The 18,629-nt window shown below is 43.5% G+C and overlaps 2 long non-coding RNA genes across 2 annotated transcripts in view; both read left to right on the forward strand.

Moving 5' to 3' along the window:
- Positions 1–18,629, forward strand: part of LOC105550386 — a 39,492-nt gene that overhangs the window by 2,319 nt on the left and 18,544 nt on the right. The gene's annotated exons all lie outside the window — the stretch shown is intronic.
- On the forward strand, positions 13,913–14,704 carry LOC105550385. The gene is made up of 3 exons (XR_001007702.1): positions 13,913–14,036; positions 14,151–14,425; positions 14,544–14,704. It is a non-coding gene; the product is annotated as an uncharacterized LOC105550385 (long non-coding RNA).

Consider the following 18,629-nt stretch of genomic DNA (forward strand, 5'->3'; position numbering starts at 1 on the left):
CTAATATTATTTCTAGAAAATACTTGCTAAATCAGACCTCCAACTCCTGGAGAAAAAATATATTTATTTAGGCAGATTTATAATTAGAAAAAAATCTGAGAAATATAGAGGTTCATAGTCACTTGAAGAGCCGTTGAATTAACCATTCAAGGGAATTGTTTTTTCTTTAAAAGACTGCAATTCTCTGAGTGCATAATAGATAGTTATCATTCTAGACAACAGTAATAACTTAACTCTGCCAGGCAGTAATCAGTGTGAACACCAGAAGCAAAGTTAAGGATGGCATCACCAGGTAGAGAAGAAATCAAATCCCAGGTGTCATAGTTTTAATCTCACAATGTCCAAAGACAATTGTATCAGAGGGAGTCAGAGATAGCATCCAGAGGGAGCAAAGGACATCAAAGGTAAGTGAACTCTGGTCCTAGAGCAGAGAAGGTCTATTTTCTGTCATTTGTTTACACCGCATTCCTTGTTAGTTTTGAACATAGATCATGGTGGCCAGGAAGATGGCAATGATTTCCCGGTATGCTGTAGTAGATGCTGCTATGCTGTCGGTACCCTTCCCCCTTGTATTCTCTTAGCTCTTACCATTTCTACACACATCAGTCTGACAGCTTCCAACCACGAACACCTATGTCTCTTTGAGCGCTTTCTCTAGTTATCTGAACCTTCCCAGAAAGCTGGAAGTGCCAAGGAGTTAACAGCTCCCCAGCCACCCTCAAGCAATAACTGACCGAAGTTAATACCTTGGAGGCATCTTCCACACTGCCGCTGAGAGTACGCCAGCAGGAAGGCCTTAGCTGTGCATGGTGTGTATTTGCTTCATTTCCTTGCCTGCCTTATATCCCCATTCTTTACTGATGTTTCTTAGAATCACCTGCCAGATGAACTTCTTGCACTAGAATCCTTGTGCCTCCAGAAATGCAGCTGAAAACATAGGTCCACACTGATATAGAAAGGAAGGGAAATTAGAAATTCTAGAGTTATCACAAGATCCTAAAAGTGCCCCAATGTCAACGATCCTGTTTTTGTGTCAGACATGTTAGTACAGATACCATAAAACATAGGTAATTCTAGAGGAGCTAGGTCCAATCTGTGGATTACCAAGACCAATTTTCTGAGCCATGCCCCATCCAGGCAATCAGATGAAAAGAGTGTCTTTCTGTCATTTAGGGAAAACCATGAATCCATTGATTCATGGAGACCAACAAGGCCTTTGCACGTGATCAGGATGACTGGTCAGGATGCCTATCATGTATGCCATGTAAATGTTTCAACTGTGGGGCTCTGCAAAGGGTTTTAGGTCAGTAAGTGTAGAGTGCATTCAAGAATGAAAATTATCAAGTATTCAGAAGGAGATGGATTCTGGGGCTCTGAGAAATGTTCTTTGTGAGTCCTTTGAGAGTCAGGAGCCAGAGTTTCGAATCCTACATGTGGCTCAGTTTTCAGTCTGAATAAAAAATCCGTGGGGTACTAGACAAGAGCAGTGCCTGGGAGACTCGGGGGACTCAAAACCAGGACATGAACAAGGTACTTTGTTTATAAGGAACTCCCATGGCAACCTTCAGAAAGAAAAATGTGGTCTAACAGTAATTGCATAGTTGGGGCCGAAGTAGAGCACCAGCAAGCAGCAAACCCATAGGAATGAGGTCCATTCAACCATCTGCAAATGGCAGGTGATGGAGAAAGGTAGAGGATCAGACCCTGTGGGGAAGTCTTGGGACATTTTCATGGCTGCAGAAATTGCTGGGACATTTAAGGAATATAAAGGAAGTCAATGTGGTAAGAAAAATAAACACAAGGAAACTGACAGAAAATTAGATTGCAAAGTAACATAAGAACCAGACATATAAAGACTCATAAGCCATGATAAGAAGTTTGGGTCACATTTCAATTGCAATGGGAGACCATAGGGGCAGTTTTGAGTAGAAGAATGATATGTTCACATCTAAATTTTGAGATCACTTTGGCTATAGAAGAAGATTGACCTGACATTTACCAAATATACCAGAAACTGTGCTTATGATACACTAGACATTGTGCTAAAGCTCTCAGTGCGTGTAATCCTCACTATATCTTGACAAAACAGGTCATTTTTATTATCTCCATGGCTCAGAAAAGATGTGTCTAACCCTGAGTCACCCACTGGTAAATGATGGAGTTAGGCACTGAATCCAGACAGAGCTCATTGCAAAGGCTGAACTCAAAATAAACCTCAGAGCACTCACGAGAGCCTGTATGCAAATGCCCTCTCTCCAACCTATCACCTAATGCTTTTGACGTTCTCATGGGTTCAGTAAGTTATATCACAGAATCCACTGTCTGTTCAATGGCTGCCCAGTATGAACGTGGAGTTTTCATGGAACAGGTTTTTGTCTGGGGGCCCCACTTCTCTAGCATTACAGGTGTGCCTTTTTCTATGCATTAAATCTATGGATACTATTACTGAACTGAATTTGGGTCTGCCTGCTCAGTGCGGAAAAGCCAAACACTGACATTGAGATTTGCAGCGAGAGAAAGCGAGGCGTTTATTGCAGGGAATCAACCAAGGAGAATCCGGCAGCTCGTTCTTGAGAAAAGAATTCTCCAGTGGCTTACATGTAAGGGTTTTCTTTGAGACACAGTCTCGCTCTGTCACTCAGGCTGCAGTGCAGTGGCACGATCTCAGCTCACTGCAACCTCCGCCTCCCGGATTCAAGCAATTCTCCTGCCTCAGCCTCCCAAGTAGCTAGGATTGCAGGTGCGTGCCACCACACCCAGCTGATTTTTTTTGTATTTTTAGTAGAGATGGGGTTTCACCGTGTTAGCCAGGATGGTTTCGATCTCCTGACCTCGTGATCTGTCCACCTCGGCCTCCCACAGTGCTGGGATTACAGGTGTGAGCCACCGCGCTTGGCCACAGGTAAGGGTTTTTAAGGTGAGGAAGCAGAGGTTACGGGCAGCGTCATAAACCAATACGTGGAGGCTATCCATTAGTTTGACCTAAAAAGGCAGGACATCTTCAATCAGGGGTTTATAGGTCACAGGTAGATTCAAAGATTTTCTGGTTCGTAATTGATTAAGGAAGTGAAACTGTCTGAAGACTTGAGATCAGCAGAAAAGATGTTAGGTCTGAACCTGAAAGCATGACCTCCTCCAGGCCTCTTGGGAAGAAATTTAGAACAAAGAATGGCAGTCCGGAATTCAGTCCTCAGTTCCTTCTTACCTGGGGTGTATGCACCAGGGGATCCATTTGGTGGGGGTCTAGGTTTCTAGAGAACAACTCAGGGACACATGTTAAAATATAATCTTGGTCGGGCACTGTGGCTCACACCTGTAATCCCAGCACTTTTTGGGAGACTGAGGCGGGCAGTTCATTTGAGGCTGAGGAGTTCGAGAGCAGCCTGACCAACATGGTGAAACCCTGTCTCTACTAAAAATACAACAACAGCAACAACAACAAATAGCCAGATGTGGTGGTGTACACCTGTAATCCTAGCTACTTGGGAGGCTGAGGCAGGAGAATCACTTAAATCTGGGTGGCTGAGGTTGCAGTGAGCTGAGATCTCACCACTGCACTCCAGCCTGGGTGACAGAGTGAGACTCCATCTCAAAAAGAAAAGAAAAGAAAAGAAAAGAAAAGATGTTACCTTTATGTCCATCGATGGTGGACTGCATACAGAAAATATGGTACATATACACCATGGACTACTACACAGCCATAAAAAAGAATCAAATCATGTCCTTATTGCAGCCGCATAGATGGAGCTGGAGGCCATTATCCTAAGTGGATTAATATAGGAACAGAAAATCAAACAGAGCATTTTCTCACTTTTAAGTGGGAGCTACAAACTGAGTACACATGGACACGAAGAAGGGAACAGTAGACCCTGGGGCCTACTTGAGGGTGGACGATAGTGAGGAATGAAAAACTACCTATTGGGTGCTATGCTGATTACCTGGGTGACGAAATTATCTGCACACCAAACCCCTGCAGCACACAATTCACCCATGGAACAAACCTGCACATGTGCCTCTTGAACCTAAAATAAAAGAAAAAAAAAAATCTGTTATCTTTAGTTTCTGTAGGGAACCAAACATCTCCTGACTCTAACTTCATTGGTTATTGTTTTAAGCCACTGTTACCTTCTTGATTAATCGAGTTGCTCATTTTCTTCTCTGGGCTAGCTAGGTGTCTGGAATTTCCCTTGGAGGAACTCAAGATTTTCCTTTATCTCCATCGTTGGGGGTTCCACAGGCCCGTAAGTGGGGGTCTGTACTCCTTCTCATTACCTGTTTATAGGTGCTACATTCTCACTGAGTTTTGAGGGTGGGCTGGAGGGAGAGCAGGACATAGCCTGGGGCCAATGTCACTTGGGGCCCTTGGGCCTCAGGATCTCTTTCAGCAGGCTCAGGCTGATGTTAGGCTCTTCACTGAGACCTTAGCAGTGTCCTTGTAAAACCCTACAAGAGTCATAAGGGGTTCTTAAGGGGACATTTGCCCAGAACAATTTAAGTGCACTTTGGGGCATCTATCCCTGCTTCCTGCAGACTTGCATTTTTTTTCATCTATTCCAGACAAGCATATATCAACCCTGTCCTAAAATCTTTTCAGAAAGTGATCCCACAAGTTTTGCATTACAGGAAAGTACTTCCATTTGGTACTTACAGAAACATCCCTTTACCCAGTGCCACTTAGGAATAAGCAAACCCAGATCCACACTGCAACTTCTACAAATCCTTGCATGTCTCCCAGCACATCCCAGGTGCCCTCATTTACTGTCTTGTTTATTTCATCATCTCAAATTCTTCACAAGTTTGATTATAATAATGAACACAAGTTGAGACTGCCTCCTAGATCACAATAATTCTCTCAGTGGTGATCATTCTTCCACCATAGCCTCCCTTCTTATAAGATGTTCTGACCCTTGGCCACAAGCCGTAAACACATGACCCAAGCAGAGTTATTCACAGAGCCTCACCACCATCCCCTGCCATGGTTCAAGGCATGAATGTGTGATTTAAGCCTGGCCAACCAGCGTACTTTCTAGGAAGTTTTTTTCTAGTTAAATTGGAAGGGGTACCTGGGTGCATCGGCGTGTACCTGCAGTTCCAGCTACTATGGAGGCTGAAGTGGGAAGACTCCTGGAGCCTAAGAGTTCAGGCCAGCCTGGGCAATATAGTAAGACCCACCTCTAAAAGAAAATGATAGAAGCCTTTTCCCTTTTCCAGACATGGAGATGTTGCCAAGCTGGAGACCATATTATCAACCATGCAATTGTGTTGCACTGTGACGATGTAGCCACAGGAAGAGGGAAGCAGAGAAGGGAAACCAACAGGTTCCCCATGGTGTCTAACTCCCTCGTTACTCAGGTTACTACCCCTCCTCTGGGTTTGTTCATGTGAGCCACTGAATTTTTTCTTCCTTCTTTAAACTGATTTTAATCCTGACAAGGTCCAACTTTTCATTAAATAGCAAAGAAATAAATTGAAGAGAAAGGGGAAAGAAACAGCTCTACAGGAAGGGGCACCCTGATGGTGGAAATGATGGTTGATAATGCCACACTGAGAGAGAGAACTGGAGAGGCAAGGAGCAGGCAGAGCACGCAGTTCCGAAGCGCAGTGCGGGATGTTAATAACTCTGACCCTGAATCTGTGCCAAAAGTTCAATAGACTCTGTGTAAATGAGGGATAAAATAATAGCTATTTTAGAGATATTTAAATCCAAATGGTGAATTCTTTTTAGAGCTCAGGTATTTGAAGGACTGGATTTGCTTATGAAGAACTACATGCTAAATTCCAGACAAATAAAGCACTTTAAAAAGGATTTTTACCATATCAAATTCATAATTTTACCCAACACTCTAAAATTATTTTCTCTTACAGATTCTATTTTCTATTCCAAAAGCAAACACTTGTATAAACACAGATTTCCTTTCATTTCTTTTCCATTTTCTTTTTCTTGCTGTTTAATTCATTCCTGTTTCCATCATTTGGGCCTGTTTGTCCACAACTTGCTCTACCTTCAGCACTGGCCATATCCCAGTCCTCAGAATTGAAGTGCTTTTGTTGTTGTTTTTGTTTTACCAAAGGTGCATTCATTCAAAACGCAAGGCCTCTACCTTCTGGTAGTTTATCTCCTGTGCTTGCCCTACAGCCCTACGGTCACGACCCCAGCTTGCTGCCCAGGAAGTGGTAAGGCAGATCCGTGAGTTAACAGACTGTCCTGAGTCATGGTTCTAACCAATACTCATCCTCCTGGGACAGAGGCTCCTGCCCATCCCCCAAAGACGTACCTTTGATAAATTCCACTTCAGCCGCTGAACTCCTGTGCTAACTCTATAGCTCTCCAATTATCGCCTTTCCCTCCTGGGTGCTCTGGGCCCCTGCCTATCCAGCAGGAGAGCCTCAAAGCAGGGCTTAGCCCATGAGAGTTCTTGGTTTTGGCCAGGAAAGAATTCAAAGGCAAGCCAGTGGTAGGGTGGAAGAAAACAGCTTTATTGAAGAGGCGGTGTTACACCTCCAGCAGTTACAGCTCTGTGACGGCTCCTGCAGAGCAGGGCTACTGCACAAGGTAATGTGCCGGGAGGAGCAACTCAGGGCAGTTCTCAATCATATTTATACCCACTTTTCATTACATGTGCATCAAAGGGCGGTTTATGCAGAAGGATGATTGCCATGGAAAGGGGCCATAACTCCAGGGGCCATGGCAATGGCAAACTGATGTGGCACACTGGTGGGCGTGTCTTATGGAAAGCTGCTTCCACTCCATTTCTGTCTTAGCCAGTCCTCAATTTGGTCTGTTGTCTGAGCCCTACCTCGAGTCTAGTCCCACCTCGAGTCTAGTCCCACCTCCTACCTCACCACCTCCTGCCAGATCACCTTGGTACAACCTGTTTGAGTCCAGTTACTCCTGTCATCTCCCACTAGGTCATATGGACCCCTGCTTACTCATGTCTTTCTCCGGTTACCTGCTACTCTCCACCTCCTGCTAACCTCCATCAGGGCCCATCTGGGCCTATCATACAGCTGCTGATGCAGGTAACATTGATTTCTCTGACTTGAAGCCCTTTGCCCTCTTGATCCATGCTCCAAGTTTTTCTAACTGTGTGCATTTCTACCATCCCACTGACCCCCAAATAGCCATGTCCCACAGGTATTTCTAATATACATTCCAGCTTCTTGTCTCCATTGGTGTTGAATATTATATACGCTCCTTTTATTAGTATAGTTTCCTAAGTATATGACTTCCATACCTTTTGGCATGTGAATCTCCAAGATTTTTTTTCTAATTCTTCTAGGCTTTATACTGAATTTTACCAATGACTTGTAATTTTTTTTTTTTTTTAAGACAGAGTCTCACTCTGTCGCCCAGGCCAGAGTGCAGTGGGTCGATCTCAGCTCACTGCAAGCTCCATCTCCCAGGTTCATGTCTTTCTCCCACCTCAGCTGGGTTTTACAGCTGAGATTACAGGCGCATGCCACCATGCCCGGCTAATTTTGTGTTTGTATTTTTAGTAGAGATGGGGTTTCACGGTGTTAGCCAGGATGGTCTCGATCTCCTGACCTCGTGATCCGCCCGTCTCGGCCTCCCAAAGTGCTGGGATTACAGGCGTGAGACACTGCGCCCAGCCATGACTTGTAATTTATATTGTGTTATATCTATGCCACCACCCCTTTAAGATCTTTGCGTAGTTCTGCCGTTCCACTTCTACCGTATACTTGTGTTTCTGTGTAATATCTGTATATAACTTCCCCGCTTTTGAATGTTCTTACTTTTTCAACATTCTGCCATTCTTGTCGAATTATGCATTTTGTAATTCTATTTCTTTCTCAAAGAGGGACTCCTACCCTTCAGTGTTTTATCTTAGGTCAATAAAATTTAAATTTTTTGAGAATTTAAAAATTAACTGAGAACTTGTCCTTTTCTTCCTAATTAGTCAAACCATAATTTGATCAATTGAAAATAATTGTACATTTATTATTGATAGCTTGCTCTTACTCTAGTTTTCCAGTGGTAGGGATGTGAACTGTCTTTGGGCTACATTATTCTTATTATTTCGTAAAATATTAAAAACTGTCTTCATCAGTGAGACCACTTAACTGACATCCAGAAAGCAGCAGAATTGTTTCACCCAACTCGTCTGATATTTTCAAAATCTTTCACATAATAATTCGTCCCCTTCTTATTTTAATTTTTCAATTATTTTCCCATACCTATAATAATTAATATCTATCCATATATCAGATACTGCTGGCTCCTGAGTTTCCTTCCTGCTCCAGCCGTTGGACCCTGCATGTGATCCCTCTTTGCTTTGAGTCACCCGCTCTCAGCTTCACCTCTCAGTGCAGCAGAGGCTGCTATGAACAGTCCCTGGGGGGGCTTCACCTTCCTTTCCAATAACAATCTCACCTGGAGCAGGCAGTGCAATTTTTTTTTCCTTTCTAGATACATTTTTGTATTGTATGAATACAGAAGAAAAGAATGGTTTTTCTTAAAGGAAGCGAAAAAATGAAAACTGAACAGTAATAGAAAAATGGTCAAAGAACATGAAGAGGTAATTGACAAAAGAAATTCCCATGGACAATAAACATATGAAAAATGTTCAACACCAGATTAACAAGGAAAATTAAAATCATGAGATGTCCCTTTCATCTAACAGATTGGCAAAATTAAATACATTCTCAATGTCAGAATTCAAAAAATTTTCTAAAACATTGCATTTGCATTGCTGGAAAAGAAGATGAATTGCAACACTCTAAAAGCTAGCTCAGCAAAATGTATCAAATGCCTTAGGTTTCAAGTAACATTTATCCATACGTCTCTGGAAATTTAACTTCTTGGTTAAAAGGAAAAAAGAGTAACAGTAAACTTTTATCCATATGCATAATTATAACAACATTATTTAGAATAGTATAAAAAGAGAAACAGTCTAAATGTTCATCCATTGAGGATTGTCTGTATCCATTTTATTCTGTCCGTGATGGAAGCCACGAGGTCCTTAGAGATCACACACTATACGAATACAAAGAAAAATTTTATAGTATGCTGCTAAGAGAATAAATCAAGTGTGAAAATAATATGGATGGCTTAAATCAAACTATAAATTATTTTTGAGAAGTTGTTTAGATGCATAGGACAAAATACCAAAAGATGACAAAATGAAAAGTTATTGGTGGCTATTTCTGGGGGTTCCAATGTGGAGATTTTTTCTCTCTTGTGCTTTTCTATGTTCTCCAAATTGCTTATAATTTTAAAAAACTTAACTTTTTAAAAAGAGTCAACCTTTGGAAACACTGAACGTGTCCCATAACTCAACATCAGTACCTATCAGTTTCCTGTTTCCTCTAATTCATCTTATTTTTCCTAAACAGTAATGCTGTGGGGTGGGGTGGGGTAGGGGAAATGCCATCTACTACTTTTTTTCTCTGTTGTTTTGTTGTTAACACTCCTTCAGTATTGCTCTTTGTTCACTGAAATATGAATCAGTGGTTGAAATAGATCCAGCATCTTGCCAGTTACTAGAATCAAGAATGAGAGCAGGCAACCACATGGTGTTTCCTGAGTTCCAGGAGCTGTTCTAATAATGCACGAGTGTGTGTGTGCGCGCGCATGTGTGTGTATTTAAATTCTCACACAACAGCTCCGTGAAATAGATCTTAATATCATGCCCCATTTATGAATGAAGAAACTGAGAAGCCAAGTGACCTGCCCAAAGTCACACAGTAAGTGCGTGTCCAAGCCTGGATTCAAGCACAGTCAGTCTGCCCCAGAAGCTGTGCCCACCATCACCATGAGATGCCACTTCTACAAGGATACAAGATGCACACAGTGTGACTTTCATGTTTTCCACTCTTTGCCATTGCACTATTTCAACCGAGGTCTGGGTTAAGTAAGAATTTTTGGACTGGCTTTGATCCTTAACTGCCATTTATAACATGACTTCTATAGGAAGAAATCACTACGCATTCTAAAGAACTGACCTTCAGATGAAATTTCTGAAAAGTCTATTTATAAGTTGGGGTGTGCCTGCTTATCTCCCAAGGAGATTATTGCCAAGGGAAAGACATGTGTTTCCATCCAAAAGAAATGTCTGGAAATTATTTGGCCTTTGGATCAACTCAGGCCATCCACCTTTAGCCAGGAGTTTACTCTGAGGACTCTTCATGAAGTGCTTAAACCATGAATAAAGAGTCTTCGGAATGCTAACATCAAGTCACAGGCATGGTTTTGGAAGCCCTAGAATTTTCAAATGGGCACACACATACTTCTGGGAAAAGGGTCCTTCTTGGCCACTTGGCACTCTTGAAGAGAAGGCAGAAAAGCATGGAAGTCGAGCATTTCTTCATCCTTTCAGAAGTAGATGAATGTTCAGTGAAGATAAAATGTTCTAGAAGAGAGAAAAGGCTGAGGGGCAGGAGAGATATAAACTTGCATAATTTTCATTGTTCCCAAATATATTCTAATATACGCTTGGATTTGCCTGCTAGAAGTAGACCACATAATCAACAGGTTGCAAAAATTGCTTACTGAGCTATTTCAATCCAATTTCTAATAGCAAGAGACAGAGTACAATTTTGCTCCATTTCCCTTTCCAAAAGGTAAAGCTGTCAGAGAAGTTTATATTTATGGAAAAGCAATACAGCAATATCATACTGTATCCTTAGAAAAACGCATATTTGTACACATTTTCTCCTTCATCAGTAAGAGAAAATGGGCAGACTCAGACATAACAGGAGAACTCTCCCTAGCTGAGAATTAAACCAAGAAAAACTAAAGATACAGTTTAAAAGCTTTTTATACAAAACCATCTCACTGGGAAAACCAAAACAAGCGACCGTTCCCAAATTGCAAGGACATGAACCACATTGTCACAAACTGGAAATCGTACAAGATTAGGAAATAACAAAATCTAATCTTCTCATGGAAAAAGAAATCATAGTCTTCTGAAGTTCCACAAAGAACACTGTGCAGCTTTATTACTCTAAGGAAAAATTCTGAATAGAAAGTAGTGATATTTTCTGGTCATGGCGATAAAGCTCATTCTTTACATGTGGTATACATTCAGTAAGTGTTTGAAAACAGATCCTATTATAGGCACATAATTTTGATACATGTGTTTATCACTGATTAGGTTTTACACATAGCAGACTTGTATTACGTCTGGTTCTTAAAGCTGAGGGACTCATAAATAATCTGCATACTGAGTTGTTGGTTCCTTTTGTTCTGTTTGATGAAAAGAAAGTGTGTTTTTAGAAGGAGAAAAAGACTTTTTAATCATTCATCAGCTCTGTTAATAAGCACTCTAAATCCTAGAATGCGGGCTTAGATTTCCTGAAGACTTTAATGGCATATTCTTTTACAACTATTCTTCACTAAGATATCATTTTATTGTATTGACCTTTTTTTTATTTCCATGTCTAAGTCCAATGATACTGATAACAGACTAGAACTATAGAACTACACTTTTCAAGGTAATAGCCCCTGGACACATATGGCTATTAAGCTCCAGAAATGTGGTTGGTGTGAATTCAAATACACTAGGAGAGTAAAATACACACTAGATTTGAAGGCTTAGTACAAAAAAAGAAGAATGCAAATCATCAACATCATAATTTTTATATCACTGACGTGTTGAAATGATACTCTTTTGGATATACTGTAACATAGAAAATATATTTTTAAAATTCATGTTATCCATTCTCTATTCTCGGTCCTGTCCCTGGCCCCAGCAGGCTGACCTCTGAGGACTGAGCCCCCCAGGCTTCATTGATGGGAGGTTCTTGGTTGAGTTCAGCCAATGGGTGGCCCTCGCAGAAGATCTGAATGTGAGAAAAAGGAGCAGGCAAGACAAGCCTTTACTCTTCTCCCCTCCCTACCTTAGGTCCATGTTTCTCAGAGAAGCTGGGCATCACGGTAACAACAGCTCTAACTTGGTGGCTCCTCCTCTGGGACTCCACCTTCCCTGGGCTCTGAAAACACAACGTCCTGCTTCATCACTTAGGGAAGTAGCACTTCCCACTGTTACTGTTCTCTGGGTGCCTTGTCACCCACCCTTGGTTGGTTTCCTTAACCCTGCCACTCTTTTTTTTTTGAGACAGAGTGTTGCACTGTTGCCCAGGCTGGAGTGCAGTGGCACGATCTTGGCTCACTGCGAGCTCCGCCTCCCAGGTTCACGCCATTCTCCTGCCTCAGCCTCCTGAGTAGCTGGGACTACAGGGGCCCGCCCCCACGCCCGGCTAATTTTTTTTTTAAATTTCTTTTTTATTTTTAGTAGGGATGGGGTTTCACCGTGTTAGCCAGGATGGTCTCAATCTCCTGATCTCATGATCCACCCGCCTCGGCCTCCCAAAGTGCTGGGATTACAGGTGTGAGCCACCATGCGTGGCCTAGCCCTGCCAGTCTTTAGTTCATCCCTGTATTAATTAACCTATGAATGCATTAGGCTTTTATGCATTAATAGGTGCTTTTGAAACACATGCGGTGAATTCCGCCCCCTGCTGGCACCCTGCCTGATATATAAACCCATTCTTTTCTCCTATATAACAGTAGAAAAAGCCAAGATCCAATACCCGGCCAGGCGCGGTGGCTCAAGCCTGTAATCCCAGCACTTTGGGAGGCCGAGACGGGCGGATCACGAGGTCAGGAGATCAAGACCATCCTGGCTAACACGGTGAAACCCCGTCTCTGCTAAAAAATACAAAAAAACTAGCCGGGCGAGGTGGCGGGCGCCTGTAGTCCCAGCTACTCGGGAGGCTGAGGCAGGAGAATGGCGTAAACCCGGGAGGCGGAGCTTGCAGTGAGCTGAGATCCGGCCACTGCACTCCAGCCTGGGCTACAGAGCGAGACTCCGTCTCCAAAAAAAAAAAAAAAAAAAAAAAAAGATCCAATACCCACGGACAAGATATCTTAGATTATGTTAAGATGAGTTTGATGCATTGAAATCAGCATATGCACTCTTTTTCTTAATGATCCAAGAGCTTCTTGGTGACACAAGAAAGTCAATATGATTTAAACCCTGCCCACAGTGGCCAAGCCACCATCTCACTTCAAGAATGTGAGCAAATGAGGAAAGCCCACAGAAAACAAAACTGTGCGGCTGAAATAGTAAGTGCCCACAGAGCTGCAAGCACAGTATTTGAGAGTTTAGAGGAAGAAGAAATATACGGATGTGGTCTGCATTTCCCACTCTGTCTTGCAATCATTTTTCTAGCAAACAGCAGGAAATGTGAACATTGCCTGGAGCATAAAATCTGGGTATCATGCAAGGTGTTGCAGACCTGTAGTCCTGGCTACTCAGGAGGCTGAGGGGAGAGGACACCCTGAGTCCAGGAATGCAAGGTTGCAGTGAGCAGTGATTGCCCCACCGTGCTCCAGCCTAGGTGACAGAGTAAGACTCCATTTCTAAAAACAAACAAACAAAACAAAAAATGCTGGCTAAGGCAATAACAGGTGGTCATAATAATAAGTGTAGCTAATGACTATCTAGTAGCTCCTATTAGCCTAACATTCTGCTAAATACTTTACACAACTATTGCTATCACTTCCGAATAGTACTTGTCATTTTCCAGGTACTTTTTATACTAACCACTTTACCTCTATTAACTCATGTAATCTTCATAACAACCTTAGAGACAAATACTATGGTAGTCTTCATTTTACAGATGCAAAAACTGGGGTGCAGACTTTAATCAACTTGCCCAAGGTCCCACAGACAATAACTGGTGGAACTGGAGTTTGAGTGAGGCAGCCCGGCCCCAGAGACTTCATTTGTGGCCATTATGCCCTACACCTTCTCAAAGGCTGAGTTAATCTTCACAACACCCCATGAAGCTCTGAGGAGAGCAAAGGTTCAGAATTGCTTCCCAAACTCACCCAAGATCGTAAGACTAGTCCCCATGACACTAGACTGCCTCCCAAATAAACCTGGAAAATGAACTGGGGCCAAACTGTAGAGAGCTTAGATGAATACCTTAGTGCAAAGATGAATACTTTAGTCAATCTGTCCTTACTCCTTAACTTTGCTCTTCATTGGCCCCCATGCTTCGTGCTCTGTGTAAGCCACCCAATCGTTATCTTTGACTCCTTTTCCACATCTCGTTCCGTTATCTGCCTTCCTCTCTCCAACAGTTTACCTTCCATCCTCATCTTCCTGCATTAACTTCAACAGTACCAGACATTTCTCAATTGGCCAACTGCTCTCCACTTTCTCCATCCCTACCTCACATGTGGAAGAATGGAACTAACCCCAACCATCTTCGACAGCCACCCTTGATTTCCCTCAGCCAATCAGCAGGGCTTATCTACCTATTCACAGGAACTGGTTGAGAGACAGACCTAGCAGATTGCTGGAACCAGCTCCCAGGGGCTTCAGAGTCCACTGCGGCCCCCTCTACCCCACAGTGGGTCCAGGGACATCACGTTGGTAGTCTGAAATCAGCCACGGTGAGAGAGTTTGTGCCATAAAAATCAAACGCTGCGTATCAGGGTTTTTTTTGTTGTTGTTTTTGTTTTTTTCATTTTTACCTCTTTTCTTTTTCTTTTTCTTATTTGAGAAAGAGAGACAGGGAGAGGGAATTGCTAGATATTCATCTGTACACTACTTGGACGAACAAGACCTAATTTAGGTCCATGAGACGTGAGGAGATATTTAATCAGGGTTTGGAGAAATCATTGAAGAAGATTCTGTTCTTTTGTGTAGGGAGAGTTATAAAGAAATTGGATCTTGGCCGGGCGCGGTGGCTCAAGCCTGTAATCCCAGCACTTTGGGAGGCCGAGACGGGCGGATCACAAGGTCAGGAGATCGAGACCATCCTGGCTAACATGGTGAAACCCTGTCTCTACTAAAAATACAAAAAACTAGCCGGGCGAGGTGGCGGGCGCCTGTAGTCCCAGTTACTCGGGAGGCTGAGGCAGGAGAATGGCATAAACCCGGGAGGCGGAGCTTGCAGTGAGCTGAGATCCGGCCACTGCACTCCAGCCTGGGCGACAGAGCGAGACTCCGTCTCAAAAAAAAAAAAAAAAAGAAATTGGATCTGAGACTACTAAAGCCATTTTGGCCATCAAAGGACCTAACCGGAGGATAGAGTTGACATACAGAGAAGAGCTGCTCTGAAAGGATCAAAGAGGTCTGGAGCCAGAGAGCACTGATGGTGTGGACTTCTGAATCCACCCCCAAAGCCCGTATGCCTCTTCACTCTTCAGTTAAATGAGACAATAAAGTCCCCCTGTTTTAAAAACCAGTTTGAATTGGGACTTTTATGGCCATCAATTGAAAGATGTTGAGTGGATACACAGAGTTATGACTTAGGAGCAAGGCCACCCCTATTGCACAAGCCCAGGGGCACCATTCACTTGAAGTCTTTGTAAAGGGGAGTCCTTCCTTGGAGCCGGCAGGGCCCACCCTGTGCAGCCACATGTGGCAAATGTAATGTTGTGCCTAAGAAACAGCCTATTCCCCTCTATCATTCAGCAGGAAGCCCAGATTCCCTGCTAGTACCCCATTGATTCCTTTTATTTCGCTGCCCATTTTCATTCATCTCTTCTTATTACCCTGCTGCATATAACACACCATTGCCCTGTTGTTGTTTTTTTTCTCACTTCTTCCAACAGCCAACTTTTACTGCTTTCTACCCTTATTCTCTGTCTTCTGTAGCCTTTGGGAATTTCTAAAAAGAATAAACAGATTTTTAAAATCCAGGCCAGCTCCATCGATTAATCAAAGCTTTCCCATCAGTCTTCCAAGTGTTTATCCTGTTATTTTGCTTTCTGTTCAACCCATATTGACCAAGCTGGCTCATTCCTCATGTGCCAAATATGTCCAACAAGTACGTGTTTCAGCACCTTTATGTGTGATGCTTTCCTTGCCTTGAATTCCAAGATCCTTTCATCTTCCCATATTGAAATCTCGTTTCCAGCAATTCCCAATTCAAATCCCTCCCCATTATGATTGTCTTACTCCAATATTATTATAAGAAACAGACCTCTTCAGCCAAAAAACTAAATGTGTTGAATTAAAAGAATACAGGCCTAACTCACAGAACCTAAGGCATAAAATGCAGCCAGGTCTCATACGAAATTGGAGTAAGAGAAACCAGAAAATCAGGAACGGAATCTGTCCATCTCTGGAACACCCCGTTCTCACTTGTCTGCCTCTCTATTCATATCTGTCTCGTTGTCGTTGCCCTCTTCACATCTGCTCTCCGGATTTTGTGTATGTCTGGTGGTTTGTTTGTTTCATCGATTCCAGAGTCCGGTGGAAACTGAGTAGGTTCTCACTATGTCTCAATTTCAAATGTCTCGGAGGAAAAGCTAATAGGTTGTTTTCCCCTGGGTCTGATGCCCACCCTGTGACAAGTCAACTGCGAAAGAAGGTACATGACTACGTGGCACCTTTGACTGTTCCTTCCAGGGATGTAGAAAGATCAGACTCTCTAAAGAGGAGGTGTAAGGGCACGGAAGAAGGGATTGGCATCCCTAATATGCTAATCACGCCTTACAGTGATTCCACATCCCCCACTTCTTACTACATGTATCTAATACTGTTGTAACTTAGATTCATGCCCCTCTTTCCCCACTAAGGTACTGGGAACAGAGATCAGTTTATCTGCATCTTATGTAAGGATCACTATTGTAGTTGGATTTTCCAGAAAGCAGATACAGGTTAGCATGCAGAATATTTATTAAATAATATCATTGGTATCAAGTTCTGTAGAAGGAAGGGGAAGAAAGCAGGAATGGTCAGAAGGAAACTGTGAGCAAATTCACGACAATGAAGGCCAAATCCAAATGACAGCCTCAGCCTACCCTATGGGGAGCTCTGGAGAAAATTTAGCGTTATCCTAGTAAGGCTGAGATCACCAGGCCTGTATCCTGCATCTACCAGTCACTGGATGTGAACTATCCCAGGGATGGGGGCATGTATTTGTGTGAGGGATCCTTCCGCAACTGAAGCAATCTGGAAGTGCTAACAGCTGGATACTGGGTGCTGACAACAAGCCCAGCAGCTGAAGCAGTAAGTATTTTAATGAAACGGGGTCTGGATGGCACGCCGCAATGACCACAATGACGACTGCAGCCACCATTGTGCCTTACACAATGCATGTGCTTACACATCTGTTAGCCACTTCAAAGCAGGGGTGGGAGGAAGAATAAGAATAACTGTTAAATGAAAGATTAGAACGGATTTTTTTAAAATCCCAAGATTTGAGGCTAGCAACGTATACAAATTCCACATCTGCCTCTTACTACGTTACCGAGCTTCTCTGTAACTTCCCTTCACTCCCCTGAGATGATAGCAAATATGCTCCATGTATATCTGTCCCTAATATTTGCGTGACCCAGAGAAGGAATACAAATGATGTTCCCACCCCTCGTTAGTGTGTAAGCACCTCAACCCACATGCTCAAGTCCTGTTCACACTCTTTCCCCAGCACCTCTCTTAACAGCAGCCCCTTGGATCACTCTCTGCTAAACAGACTTGGAAAAGAAGCCCTTGCAGTCTTTGGAAATGGGGTTGAGGCCATTTGCTTAGGGAACCTAATACCCCAGTGCCTGAAGTAGGGTCTAGAAAGAGCAGCATAGCTCTGAGCGGGACTCCCCTGGGCCCCAATCTCCTCACTTCACAAGGAGAAGACTGGGATGCCAAAGTTAAAATAGGTCTCCCAGGCCAGGCGTGGTGGCTCGCGCCTGTAATTCCAGCATTTTGGGAGGCCGAGGCGGGCAAATCACCTGAGCTTAGGAGTTCGAGACCAGTCTGACCAACATGGAGAAATCCCATCCCCACTAAAAATATTAAAAATACAAAATTAGCCGGGCGCGGTGGTGCATGCCTGTGATCCCAGCTACTCAGGAGACTGAGGAAGGAGAATCGCTTGAACCCGCCAGAGGGAGATTGCAGTGAGTGGAGACTGGGCCATTGCACTCCAGCCTGGGCAAGAAGAGCAAAACTCCGTCTCAAACAAAACAAAACAAAACAAAACAAAACAAAACATAGGTTTCCCTAAAGCACAGGGCCCAAGAAAGGAGTCCTGGATGCAACAATCAAAGGCCGTACGCAGTTCAATAGCTCATCCCATCTGAACCTGGAATGAAGGACGCATTTAGGTCAGCTATTAGTGTTCTTTAATTCTATAAAAAGTCCCGGCCGGGCGCGATGGCTCACGCCTGTAACCCCAGCTCTTTGGGAAGCCAAGGCGGGAAGATCATGAGGTCAGGAGTTTGAGACCAGCCTGGCCAACATGGTGAAACCCCGTCTCTATTAAAATTACAAATATTAGCCAGGCGTGGTGGCGGGCGCCTGTAATCCCAGCCACTTGGGGGGCTGAGGCAGGAGAATTGCTTGAACTGGGGAGGCAGAGGTTGCAGTGAGCCGAGATGGTGCCACTGCACTCCAGCCTGGGTGACAGAGCAAGACTCCGTCTGGAAAGAAAGAAAAAAAGAAGTACCCAAATGAATTCTCCCTTAAAAAGTTCTTTCCGGCCAGGCTCGGTGGCTCACGCCTGTAATCCCAGCACTTTGGGAGGCCGAGGCGGGCAGATCACGAGGTCAGGAGATGGAGACCATCCTGGCTAATACGGTGAAACCCCGTCTCTACTGAAAATACAAAAAAACGAGCCGGGCGTGGTGGCGGGCCCCTGCAGTCCCAACT

The sequence above is a fragment of the Mandrillus leucophaeus genome, unplaced genomic scaffold, assembly GCF_000951045.1.
Source record: "Mandrillus leucophaeus isolate KB7577 unplaced genomic scaffold, Mleu.le_1.0 Scaffold480, whole genome shotgun sequence".
Taxonomy (NCBI): domain Eukaryota; kingdom Metazoa; phylum Chordata; class Mammalia; order Primates; family Cercopithecidae; genus Mandrillus; species Mandrillus leucophaeus.